Source organism: Pinus tabuliformis, chromosome 8 (assembly GCF_031772625.1).
Source record: "Pinus tabuliformis cultivar Carrire ecotype Pingquan chromosome 8, CPIR1, whole genome shotgun sequence".
NCBI lineage: Eukaryota > Viridiplantae > Streptophyta > Pinopsida > Pinales > Pinaceae > Pinus > Pinus tabuliformis.
In genome coordinates, this window is record NC_142294.1 from 18,243,354 (window position 1) to 18,257,888 (window position 14,535).

The 14,535-nt window shown below is 39.8% G+C and overlaps 1 pseudogene; it reads left to right on the plus strand.

The window, feature by feature from the left end:
• Positions 1–12,012, plus strand: part of LOC149233937 (beta-phenylalanine coenzyme A ligase pseudogene) — a 38,327-nt pseudogene extending 26,315 nt beyond the window's left edge.
• The last annotated feature ends 2,523 nt before the right edge of the window (positions 12,013–14,535 follow it).

A 14,535-nucleotide genomic window follows, 5' to 3' on the forward strand; every position in this document is an offset into this window, starting at 1 on the left:
ACATTGGGTGTGTAATGCTTTGAAGGGAGCTGAAGAAGGAATTCCATTTTGCTGGGAAGGAGATGCTGGATTGGAGCCCCATGGGTTGTATCTCTTCTTGAACCCTGTTACTTATTAATAAAGCTATCTTGATTCTTTCCTATATGCTGGTGTATTTTATATGATTGCATTAGTGTATTTGATTTACTTCTAATCCTGAATCATTTATGAATATGTATATTTTCCTTTGTATTGTGTTCTTCTCTTGTCGCAAGTAGTTGTTCTCTTGTCACAGGTAGTTGTTCTCTTGTGATCCCGTGGGATTCAAGTAGCTGTTCTCTTGATCAAGCGAGGAGGCAAGTAGCTGTGGACACACAAAGAGAAGAGGATCTAGTTCGAGGGACAACCAGAAGACAACGGTAAGTCTGCCGATCTCCCCTCTTTCACATTTCATAAAGGAAGAAATCATAATAGCTGTATTCGTTTGTTGCTAAGGCGTTGTCACACCTTAGGTGGATAGGATCGTCCTGCATAGGCATTTTTCCTCACAACACCCCCTAGCAATTGCTTGGTCAAAATGTAGATCATAGGGTTGCAATCCAAAATTACCGTAGTTTTGCGTAGTAGAATGTAGTGACGAAAACGTTGGACAGCTTGAACGGCTGCCAATGCCAATTTCTCCACATGTGAATATTTAGCTCAGTTGGATTTAAAGTTTGACTAAGGTAATATATCACATGTTCAGTTCTGAATTCATCTTCCTGAACTAAGACCATTCCAATGGTGGAATGGGAGGCGGCGAGATACAAGAAGTAATCCTAGTCGTAATTGGGAGGATGCAACAATGGTGCATGGGTCAACGCGTGTTTGAGTGCATCAAAAGATTTCTGAGCTATCTCATCCCAATAGAACGGAGTGTTTTGCTTCAACAACCAGGTAAAACCCTTTGTAACCTCGGCGTAGTTAGGAATGAATCGTCGTAAAAAGTTTGCTTTCCCCTGCAAACTTTGGAGTTGGCGAAGACTCGAAGGAGGAGGAAATTTGATGATAGCTTCGACCTTCGAGGGATCAACGTGAATGCCGGCTTTCGAAACTACAAATCCTAGTAATCGACCCGTTTCCATACAGAAGACACATTTGTGTGGGTTCAACTGAATCCGATAATGCCTACACCTCATAAAAATTTCTCCTAAATGGACGAGGTGATCAGCTCGATGTAAGGAATGAGCAGGCAAGTCATCGAGATACGGTTGCACAATATGTTTGATGTCATGAAATGCATAAGACATCGCCCTTTGAAAAGTTGCTCCGGAATTCCTAAGCCCAAAAGGTAACTTGAAATAAGCAAATGTCCCCCATGGACAAATGAAGGTCGTTTTTGGTTGATCGACAGGTAGAATATTGATTTGATTGTATCTGTAAAAACCATCCATGAAGGAAAATATTTCGGTACCGGCACAATCATCAATGATTTGATCGATATAGGGAGTTGGGTAATTATCCTTTGGACAGGCTCGATTAATGTCCCTATAGTCGATGCATATTCTTATTGTTCCCTGCTTTTTGTTAACCGGAACAATATTTGATACCCAATCCGTTGATGGGATTGGATAAATGAAACCTGCTTTCAATAATTTTTCAACTTCTGATTTAATTGCAACAACTTTTCGTGGGTGAATCTGACGCAAACGTTGTCGGACGGGTTTAGCATCCGGGTAAGTCTTGATTTCATGAACAACAATCGTAGGATCAATTCGTGGCATTTCCTCATAGGACCAGGCAAACACGTCGCGAAATTCTTGAAATAGGGCCTTATATAATTGAATTTCGTCATTTGTACACGAGGCACCTATATGAATGTTCTCAACAATTCCGAGCTTAACTGAAATGTCAATAGGAATAGTTCAAGATATGTTTCCCAAATTTAACTCTGAATCAGGATGTTTCATTGGATTCTGAGGTTCCTTGACATATTCAGTTGTAAAAATTGATGAGAAATCATTTTCAAAACGATCATCCTCAGGTAAAAATGAAGATCTGTGATGGAGATCTTCCCATGGTAAATCATCTACACATAGGATTTCACGAATTTGCTCATCAGAGTGAACAAGTTCAGAAAACGTAATTAAATCTGACGTTGATGTGAAAAATTATTCCTCACGGACCACATTCATTAAGTCATTTTCGGTTGAACATGGGTCGGCAAAAGATTGCACGGCTTCATAGGCAATTTCATATGGACTCAAAGGCATGGCATTACCAAATGAGTCTATCTCATATTCAGAAGGGACAATCCAAGGATCATCATAAATAATGGTGTTTGATGTAATCATATGAATGGTTGCAAATGAAGATGATGCGTTGATTGGAGGAACAGGAAAAGTTCCCAGTAAACTGACATCTTTAACTAATCCTACTCCAACATCCTTATATGGGATAGTCGTTTTACCAACATGTTGAATACTCTCCGAAGAGGCTGGTCAGATGAAAAGTAAGCCAACTGGTCTATTGTTACAATATTTCCATTGTGTGGAAACTTTATTACTCGAAAGACTGATGAAACGACTGCTGTCATAACGTAAGACCAACTTCGACCCAAGAGAAGGTTGTAATCTAGAGGGGCATCAACCACCTCCACATCTAGACTAACGGTTTTTCCTTCAATCCCTATAGGTAAATCCTGTAGAATGCCAAAAGGATGAAACCCACGGCCATCAAAGGCCTTTAGAATCGTCGGGGATTGATTTAGCGAAGGAGAACCAAGCGATCTCCAACACTGTATCAACATGATACATGTTGAGGCTCCCTCATGAATTACAGTCCGATGAATAGGCCTGTTTTTGACTATCACAGGAATCTGGAAAGCCATTTGATGAGGCAAACGCGGTGTACTATTTTCTAGATCGAAGATTATTAGGTTTGGGTCCTGAACATCAACAGCTCCTATAGCCGACAAAAGTAATTCACATTGTACTGGACATGATTGCAGCACTTCCAAAGCCGACATTGCTGAGGGTGAAACAGCTAAATCCTCAACAATGTTATAATTCTAAGCCGCTCTCGCATGTGGATTGAAAGCTGACTTTCGAAGTATACCCTTGGAAGGTGGTTTGATTACCAAGTCTGGATTAGGTTTCTCGATCTGTAGTGGATCAGAACCGAGAGCTGAGGTTGATGGATTAGAATGAGAAGATTTTGTTTCTTTACCATCAACAGGACTTTTACTACCATAATCTTGCGATCGAGTCGCAATCCGAACATGGGACATCATCAGTATGGTTTCTTCATTGGCATTCGAGGATGAACCTATCATCTTACTATCTTGAGCCGGAAAAGGATCCTTCAAAACAGCAGGAGTTTGGGAACCCTTGAAAATATTCGCAACCTCTGCACGATGAGGGCAGTCTCTTGTAAAATGTTCATCGTCACAAATGAGACAAGGATAAAGAGGTTTGCACTTTTCATCATTGGATTCCGCCTTTTCAGGTTTCTCCTTTGAACTTTTGTCCATTTTATTCTTCTTCTTTCCTTTCTTCTTCCCACCAGATTTTGATTTGGCTGTAGATGACTCTACAACGTGAATATTGGCGGAAATATCTGCAGAAGAATCTCCTGTTGGGGAATCAGGCAAGGTTATGATAGGGGAAGAATTCTTGGAATACTTCTTCTTACTTTTAGTGTTAACTGTGCCAATCATACCATCAGCGGCATGAGATCTCGAAGGAGCTGCAGTGATTTGATTTTGCTTGGGAAGATCAGGGATTTTTTCGTATAACATACCCGACTAAGTATAGACCAAGTCAAGGTACTGTGCTTGAGCAATGACTTGCTCCTCAGTAACAAATCTGGCTTTAGCAACATCTTTAGTGATCTTTGGAAACAAAGATTTTACAAACCACTCAGCCAAAATCTGATCCAGAATAAATACCTTAACTAAATGTCATCGACGTCTCCACTCATGAATATGATCTAAAATGTAAGTGGATGTCGATTGTTTTAGCGAAGTTAACAATTCCGTGCCATTGTCATATCAGACTGGAAACTAAAAATGAGTCAAAAACGAGGTAGCTAACTGACTAAAATTATAAAAAGTGCCTCGCCATAACTCAATGTACCATTTGGCCGCGATACCAATTAGAGTGCGCTGGAAAAGTCTAAGACGGATTGAATCATCTGTAATGGAGTTAGACGCACACCAGAGGTGGTAAGTCATCACATGGTTCGATGGGTCCTCTCCTGATTTACCTTCGAACTTGGGAATGTCACTGGGCAACTTATTCGGCATTGACGGCCAAAACGGAAGATAATTAATGGGATCGTTCGTTAGGTGCGACAAGTCAGGCAAGTCCAAAGTTGCGATAAACAGTAACTGCCGATTAGGATCCCTAAAACTCTGGGTCATGAGACTAGCCCCAGGAGGAGGATATCCAGGATAACTAGGAATAGGAATTGCGTTCGGAATATTGTATCCTCCCGGAAAACCAGGATTAATCGGATCGTACTGGGGTTGTTGAGGTTGTTGATAAGTGTACCCAGGGTACGGTTGTCAGTTGATACTGATAGACTGGCTGCTACACAGCAGGACCGAATTGGTACTGTCCCTGGTACGGTTGATAAGTGAATTTTGGTTGACTTGTGACAACCGTACTTAAACTAGGTTGTCCTACAGGCATCTGAACCGAAGTTTGAATCGTAGATCCAAACGGTGGTAAATATGTCTGAGGAGTAGATACAGGAACAGTAGAAACTAGAGCTATCGATACTCCAGAAGTAGGTGGGGTAGATTGAACATATGTTGCGGCAGTTGTAGCAGTCGTTTGGGGTGGAGTATGAGGTGTACTAGGCCCAGGCTGAGAAACTGCCGAAGGTACAGAAGTTTGAATGTTAGACTGGTCTGGTTGCTGGGGTGTACCAGAAACTAAGGGTTGTCCAGTTTGAGATGACAACTGTACACTTCGCTGCAACACCTGTTGAGTTTGCGATGGATCCCACACTATATTCATTCTGGGGTACTGACCCATAACAGGATGAGAATATTGAGGACCATAACCGGGTTGAGGGTAGGATTGATAATTGAAAGGTACATTTCCCATTCCTTAAACATACGTTTGACCTTGGGGTGGTTGGAAACCTTGGTTCGAGTACTGACCTTGGGGTTGATACCCTTGAGGCACATACTAATACTAGGGTTGACCTTGAGGTATAAATTGATACTGGGGTTGACCTTGGGGTACATATTGAGTCTGGGGTTGACCTTGAGAAACGTATTGTACCATAGGTATGTATTGTCCTTGAGGTTGCCCCCAGATGCAAATTTTGTACCTTGAGGTTGCCCCCAGGCGTTAATTGAGGCTGCCCCCCAGGCGGTAACTGGCCACCTTGAGGTTGAGGATTGGGAATAGAACCTGACATCATAAGAATGTCTTCTACGCTCAATGTCTTAGTACCATTGTTTCCAGTTAATAACCCTTGCTCAATGGGTTGAGGAGATGCTCCCGAAAAAGTACCAGAAAGTGACTGATACCCGGAGGGAACAGAAGGACCGCCGTACAAAAAAGATTCAGGCGATTGAGTAAACATGGATGACTGTCCTGCCATATTGATAGGAGTATAAAAACCTCTAGGTGTTGGGTGATAAGGAGCACAAGGTGGTGAAAAACTTAACCCTGAGTTTTCTAGAAAATTAGTCAAAGAAAGATACCAAGAACTACTCCTAGGTGGACTGTAAAAAATTGATTCACGCTCCCTTAGTTCAATAACAGGTTGATTTTCACAGATAGGGATGCCTACTTCTTCTTCTGGAGCAAGTTCTTCAATTTTAATAAGTCCAGAAGGAAGATCTTGGGTGATTATTCTTTCTACCCTAGGTGAACCAGGACCACTAGAAGTTGGAGAAACAAACCCCGATGTCGGAGTAGCAGCAAATTCACTTTCAAGCTCGGATATTTCGGGTTCTTCACCTATATCACTAGTAGATGAAAATCTACCAGCAATTTTGGAAACAGACACTGACTGTGGATTATACTCTGCTACTAACGGTTGAAAATCAGGATGTACTATCAAAGAAGATTCTCCTTCCTCAGGTGACCCAACTCTACTATCTCTAGGAGTTACGAGGACTTTCAAACCTTCGAGCTGGCTCAGTACTTCCTCAGGAGGTTGGCCTCGAAGTCTGTGGGACTTCCTCAGTAACTCAGCCACGTTTACAAACTCAGGAGACTGGCCCCGAAGTCTATGGGACTCTCTTGGTAATTCAGCCACAGTTGAAAACTTTTAACTACTTCACACGCAAACAAAGTAAAATCTCAATGAAAAGCACCTAAAGTCTCTAAAGAACCAAACAAATTTGAATCACACGCCTAAAAAATCTAGGAGATCAAACACACACAAACAGTAACTTTCCGGACTGAAAACACTAGTTGGTGATGAAATCCAATGTCGCAGAGTTCAATATAGAAATGGCGGTTGGAACAATTACCCCGGCAACTTGCTTAATGAATAGACTGGCACAAGTTCCTCCACTTAACCATCTCGAGTGAAGTGAACCCCCCAGAAAATCCAAGTGAGTCTAGCCAATGTCTGCTCCAGGTACAGTGGGATCTTCCCACCACTGTCACCTTAGGAAGAGTCCTAAAGAATATGGCCACTAAGGTTACCAACTGAGACAAATATACCTAGGGGAACAGTCTACGATCCGATACGCATGCAAGGGCAGAGTAGCAAGCTCAATCCCCTTGAAGGCTCCTTGACATAATCCAAGGTTTACCAACAAGTGACCCCATGCTCCTCGACAATGGTTAATCCGAGGTTTACCATTTTTAATACGTGAATATCTGGCGTTGTTCCCAATGAGGAAGGATTGATTCCCACACTGGTTCGGACACGATCTCGTGCTTCTCCTTTAAGAGGAGCTTTCCCAGAGCATAAATGCAAAAATTGGATTTCTTCCCTACCACAAGATACAGCTACTTGTTTGTTTTTACTGTCTTGAAGAGTTAATTAATCTCTTACTCCAAGACACTAGCCTAAGCTAAGTTGGTGTATCAGAGCCCTAGAAATAAAAATTTTACTAAGTGAATTTTACTTTAAGCATTAATTTTAGTGGTTTTTGTTTAAGTCCAAAGGTGCGGAGATGAAACTCGTGGTATGAAGACTCGACTCAAAATCACTAAAAATGCACCTAAGATGATCTAAACAATATTTTTCTCTTCTATGAACTTCTAAACTAAGAAAGAGTTTGAGAATGCAAATACTTTGTAAACACAAATCTTTCTCAATTAAACAAATTAAAAGAAGAGATTTTTCCTTTCCAAAGCACTCAAAACGAGACAACTAGTTATTTCACAAAAAATTTCCTTTTTCGTTTCAAAGCATTCAATCACTACAAAACACACTTTTTCCAAAAGAGATTTTTATATTTTTTAATAAAACACTCAAAACTATGAAAATGACTAACTTTGAGATCTACAAACTATAAAAACCTATTCGAAGTCAAAGCCTACTAAAAGTCTTTTTTAAGGATGTTTTACTTAGCTAGATGTAAGCTAAGGACCAATTTATGCAGAATCACAAATAAGTCAAGAACAACCAATTTTGTTTTCTTTTTGAAAATGAAAATCCAAACTTTAAAACACAAGCTTTTCGAAGTTTTGTAAAGAGAAAACTCAAAGTGGATTCCTCAAACAAGGGGAGATTTCATCAATGGTCAGACTCATAAGAAGGCTGGTAGACACTAAGGTGATCTGAAGTCCCTACAGCTTCTAAGCTCAAATCCACTACACAACCACAATGAAAAACAAACCCAACAAGCAAAACTCCTAGGAATTTCACGTAAAACCCTAACACTAACGAAATCAATCCAAGGAAAGCTTCTGACAAGTTATATGCAGGTCTGGGTAGTGGATAACAATTTCTAAACACAAACTAAGTTGACTAACAGAGGAAATCTTAGGGTTTTCAAAATTTTGACAGAGTCCGCAGGCCCACTGTTGGCACAGGTACAGTCCCGCTCTGTGCTAAAAGCCAAGCTGCGGGTAGGTACGCACTGTGTCAAACGGCTAGGGTGCGGTCCTCTCCCAAAGCTATGAAAAACGAAAAATAACCCTAGATCTACAAACTCTACCCACTTTTACACACAACAAGCCAAAAAGAGAAACAAAAATAGAGTTTCTTAGGTCAAAGTAAAAACAAGGAAAACAATCAAGTCCCCAATGGAGTCGCCATTTTGTCACACGGAATAAGTCGATCTTGCAGACAAGATAGACCTTCCTAGAATCTAAAGAAGACCTAATGACAAGCAAACCAACCAGACACTATCTTTCTCTAAATATGTTTTTATAAACAATGGCAAACAAGTGTTTTTACGGCCTACCTTAGGTCCAACGCAAGCTTGTGGATGCCCTCGCTCCTTCGAACCAAATGAGCTCCTTTTCACAAATCTGCAAACACAAACAAGGCAAACAAATTAAATAGCACCTGAAAAGCCAATTGCATAAAACATATTTAACATGAAAGTCAAGGAGTCTATGAAACAAATAACATGAGATACTTGTTGAGAAAAATGAGTTTGATTGTATTAATTCAAAAGAAGAAGAACTTTACAACCTTTGCCTTGACGTTGTACAAGCTCCTCCTAGGGTCCAGCAAGAAGTCTTCTCTACTTTGACAAGTTTCACTCACTCCCCAATGAAGCCAAAAAGATGTGTGATCTCTCCTCTTAAGCTCAACTAGGAAGTCTTGATTTCACCAGCATTTACCCTCAAAAATGTTCAGCTTCTAACCTCCCCAGCAACCAGCCCAATGCCTATATTTATAGTGCAATGGAGGTAGGTTACTAGGTCCTCCTTCAAAGGGATAGCTCCTCTCATCAAGGGATTAGCTCCTTCTCTTTTGGGATGCATGAACCACCTCAGAGCGAACAATCCACTTCAAAATTCCTTCTAGAAACCTCTAGAATTAACCCAAAGTGAGTTTTTTAAGATAAAACTTGCGCCTTTTGAATTTCACAGGGGTCCGCACCTACACCGTTAGGGACAGGGCGGGCAGGTCCGCAGTTTTTGTACACAGAAGGTGCGGGACCGCAGGTGACCATGAGAGAAAGTGCGGAACCGGAGTTACATTGTTTTTTAATGTCTTTCTCTCATTTCCAAAGCTTGATTTGAAGAGCTGAGGTCTGAGACTTGCTTAGGAGGACAGTACAAGTGATGATAGACCCATACTGACTGCAAATAATCATGATGACGATATTTTTGTGTAACACAGCCAAATTTAGTGTTGTAAATGATATTAAAAATGTAATAGTTTGGAATGTGGTTGGACAGATGGGACCTAATCATGGCTAACAATCATCTTTACACAAACATGGATCCACTTGTGGCTTACAAGAGGGCATTGACGACGTGGGCAAACTGGATACCTACAAATATCGATCCCAAAAAATCACTTGTCTTCTTTAGCACCTTGTCCCCTACACATTATAGGTAAATCGTTATACAAACACACATTGTGTATATTATAGGGCATTTTTTATGTGGATTGCAGTTTTCATGAATATTTTGGAATTGGAAGTTTAAGCTTTAAAAAAATATAACTGTTCTTATGATAGATCAAATTCCAAGATATTCATGAAATCTATTCAAGTAGTTATGGCTCTTATTCTAGGTATACGAAATGGTTTTCCTCATAAAATTGATGTAAATGTGCAGCCCAATTTATTGGAATTAGAAGAACGGGCAGAAATGCTATGGTCAGACTGAACCAGTGCAATTTGAAGGATACTCGCCTCCGGTGATTCCTCAGGTGCCCATAGTGAAGGAAGTTATAGGGACTATGATTTTTCCTGTTACTCTACTGGATATCACAGGACTATCCCAATTTCGCAAAGATGGTCACCCTTCAATTTACAGTAGTACCGTTACTAGTGATGAGAAGCAGCATCCTAAGCAGTTTGCAAATTGTAGCCATTGGTGTTTACCAGGCGTCCTTGATACATGGAACGATCTTCTGTATGTCACTTTTCTTTCAAAGGGTGTAGGGAATTGATAATTCTTATTGATCCCTGAAGCTGGGCCAAATCTGGGACCTAGTTGGCCATAAGGAGGAAATCCTCTGCCTTGACTCGCTAGAGCAGTATACATATCTGGCATTACAAACCCATCCACAAGGCCCATTCCAATCCTGTCAAAGCCATAAGTATCACCAGAAACCATACCTGGATGAAAGCCCAAAGCCTTTGATCCTGCCATTCCCCGGCTACCCCTTGACATTGTCCCACGCCACATCATTCCTCTTCCCTTGCCTCTTCCTTGGCTTGCACTCCAAATTCTGGCTTGAGCTTTCTTGGTCATCGCAAACATTGATTTGAACTTATTTCAGTAAAATGTGAAAAAAAAAAATCACAAAATTATGCTTATTCCTGTATTGGGTTATGATGGAAACAAAAATTTACTTGTTGGGTTGCTCTAGATTGAAGATTTATGGAATGAGTTGTTATTCACTTGTATTCGTTACCATATGGGTGTATGATGACTATCAACGTTTGATTTGGCTGTTTTGCAAAATGTTCACCTTGGTTGTTGTGTTGACTTTACATGCTCACACATTTGAATGTGTTTGGTTAACATTTTTTGTGTAGATTTTGGTTAAGTCTGGTTTTCTGTTTAGGAATAAGAGTTTTGTAGGGAGATTCTAGGTTTGGCAAATTTGCAGTTTCTTCTACTACTTGAGACTATGGACGACTCTGTTCCTCTGGGCTAGGTTTATATATAGAATCAAGCATACTGGTGCTATGAATTTGAATAAATTACTCTGGTATTTTTCTAGGCTTGAAGTTTTAACATTTCATTGTGGTGATTTAGCTTGGTCTTCTATGGATTTCTTTATTGGGTTTCAGTGTTTTTGCATATCACACCAAATTGTTAAAATGGACTTGTTAAATTGGGATTAATTTGTATACATACATCGACCAGCCCACATACACCAACGACCTTGAATGCCTTCACTGAGCCTTTAATTCTTTAAATGGAACACTAAGGCATTCTAGCAACTCCGACTATTGTTTTTGGCTACTACTTGTCTGGTATGGTAGGTGTTGAGGTTTCCCTTGTTATAAACTAGAAAAGAAATTAGATATCCCAAATGATTGAGGCCAGATTAAACTCAGGTATGTCCTGCCACTTATTCTGAAGCTAAATATTATCCATGAATATATTAACTACCCAGAGCTCAGGAGCTAGGAAATTTCTGTGGATAACTAGAGGGTGTACTTGTGAATGCAACTGCATAATTTTGTGAAAGGTTCACTTGTCTGTATATTGTAGAAATTTGATGGACAACATATCAATTTTAGTTGAAGAGAGTTTCATTGTATGGGGCAGGTTGTACCAGACTTAATTGTATTATATATGTTTAATAATGAAAAATTAAAAATCATGAGGGGTATCGTTTTTACCACATACCTCTCAATTTATTAGTGCAGGGGAGTGCCATTAAATTTTTGTTATGAACTCATTGCAGTGGGAGATATTTTTATAAGAAAAACTGCAGCCTTGTTGGACAGTTCTTGCTTTATTCTTTCATTGCTTATAAATGGATATTCAGCTCATACAAAAGGTTGTATCGATCTGGTTGGTATTGAGAGTACTTGGTCTCAGGTTGTATCGATCTGGTTGGTTTTCAGAGTACTGGGTCTCAGGCCTTTTGTAGTTTGGTTTGCCTTTCATAATTTTTATGATGTATAACTTTCATTCTGTATCACGTAGAGCTATCACTCTACAAGTACAGTTTTACTATTAGCTTTGTAAATATTTTTCCTTAGCAATAGCTTATGGCTTGGACAAGAAGGGTGGAGAGGAAAATATCGTTGTTTTTGATCTGGGCGGTGGCACGTTTGATGTCAGTGTTCTGACTATTGACAACAGAGATTTTGAGGTTTTGGCTACAAACAATGATACCCATCTTGGAGGTACTCTGTCTGAACTCTGTCTGACAGTTTTACATTATGAATTTGAATACGTGCACAGTTTTACATTATGAATTTGAATACGTGCACGGTGGTTATGATTGACTTTTTTGGTTGGCTTTCGAGCTTTGAACTTACCAGGATGTACACTAATATGCAAGTGAGGACTTTGACCAAAGGATAATGGAATATTTCATCAAATTGATCAAGGAAAAGCACGGAAAGGATAATAGTAAGGATAGTAGAAATGAAATTCAATGTGTTCCTTGTAATATAGATATAAACAAAACATCTAAAGAAAAGTAATTGCAGAATGATCCAGTACAAGAAAACAAGGTTTTCCACAAACCAATTAACTCTTCTAGAAAAATTCAAAAATTCCAATTAAATAATCCTATCGGATTCTCTTTGTACCTTTTGGGACAATTGCTAGTTTGGTACCACTTGAGCATTTTGTCATGGAGATCATGCCATTTTTTCAAGTTCTTTTGATTTGTTAGCACTTGAGCATTATGTCATGGTGATCATGTCACTTTTCGGAGTTATTTTCATTTGGTACCATTTGAGTTAACTTTCGGAGTTATTTTGATTTGGTCCACTTGAGAATTAGTTCTCTCGATTTGGTACCATTTGAGATAACTTTCGGAGTTATTTTGATTTGGTATCACTTGAGCTAACTTTTGGGGCTCAAAAATTTGATTTGGTACCACATAAGCATTATGTGATGGAGATCGTGTCACTTTTCAAAGTTCTTTTGATTTGGTACCATTTGAGATAACTCTCAGAGTTATTTTGATTTGGTATCACTTGAGCTAACTTGTCGAAGTTCTTTTGATTTGGTACAATTTGGTACCATTTGAGATAACTGTAGAAATTTTGAATAATTTAACACATATTCAATAGAGATATCTTGATCATGTACTATTGCGGAATACATACACAATACATAAGCTCCTCTACATTGATCATCAATATAGCAGCATCAATAACAATAAAACATCAAAAGCATTCACACATTAACACAGTATGTAACCCGGGGAAATCATCTCGCTAAAAACCCCACACTATCTGTATATTAATGATTGAGACCATGTAACATTACAAAGTACAATGCTTGTCACAAGAAATCCAGTACCAGCTCCACCTGTTACACACAATACAGCTAAGATCTGATCTCCAAATCTATTCCACTGCTTGCCTGCCTCCATTGCTCAATACCTGCTCAAGAATGAATGAGAATGGTCTACCAAACTCGTATTTCACCTCCAAAGAATCACTCACAATGTGTAAGACGTGAGAAGAAGCTACAAACTGGGCAAATACATGAGAAAAATCATTGGCATACTCAATCCCTTGATTGTGCAAGATCTGATGCACAACTATAGTCACAATTGATAGCAATCTGATTCTCTAACACCTGTCCCTGTTGAACTGAACATGCACTGACATGCAATTGAGTTAACTGATGTATTCTATAGTTGTATTATGAGTTAATAATTAGCTTAACAACTCATCATTAGTCTATTTGCAGTTAGACTAACTACAACTAGTTTAACCAAGTCAAACTGAACACAACTCCATCAACTCCACAATCAAGTCCACCAAACTCAACTGATTGAGTTCTAACTGAAGTCATGCATGCAACAACTCAACTGACTCATAAGAAAAGCATAATTCCTTCTGACAGCTGCATGGGCCACATCTGTAGCTCAAACTGAAGTGCTCCAGGAGAATAAGATCAAGTTTATAGTCCAAATATTATTATGAGACAATAATATTTGACTTTTCTATTTTTGACAGCCGGTCTAAAAATAGACTTTTATCACCCACACTTTGGTCACCCACATTGTGATCACTCACACTATGGTCACTCACACTATGGTCACCCACACTGTGATCATCCACACTGTGATCAAAAATAGAACTTGCGCCATAATTTGCCTGCGAGCCCACTTAGTGAAGGCGACTCTTTTCACTAAGCTCCATCATCTTGTTGCAATCCCAACACTCCCTCTCGACAAGATATGGATTATCAACAACCCCTATCTTGCCTCGGTGGTACTCGAATTTGCTCCTGGTGAGAGCCTTCGTCAGAATATCAACATCCTGATCCTCCGTTGGAATGTATGAAAGCAACATGATCCTCCGCTGCACGCAATCCCTGATATGATGGTACCTGATGTCAATATGCTTAGATCTATCATGAAATACAGGATTAGCCGAGAGCTTAATGCAACTCTGGTTATCACAGTAAATCACAGTAGGATCCAAATGAGAACCGAACAAACCAACCAGGATCTTCCTCATCCATATAGCCTCGCATGCAGCCAAACTTGCTGCCATATACTCGACCTCCGCTGAACTGAGTGCCACGGATCTCTGCTTCCTGTTGTACCAAGAAATTGTTGTCGATCCAATACTGAAGACCCCTCCTGATGTGCTCTTTCTGTCCGTTGGGCTCCCTACCCAATCTGCATCCATGAAGCCACATAGCTTCACCTCATCCTCCTGTCTGTACCATAAACCATATCCCGATGTGCCTCTCAAGTAGTGGAATACATGCTTGCCTGCCTTCCAGAAGATCTTGGTAGGCTTAA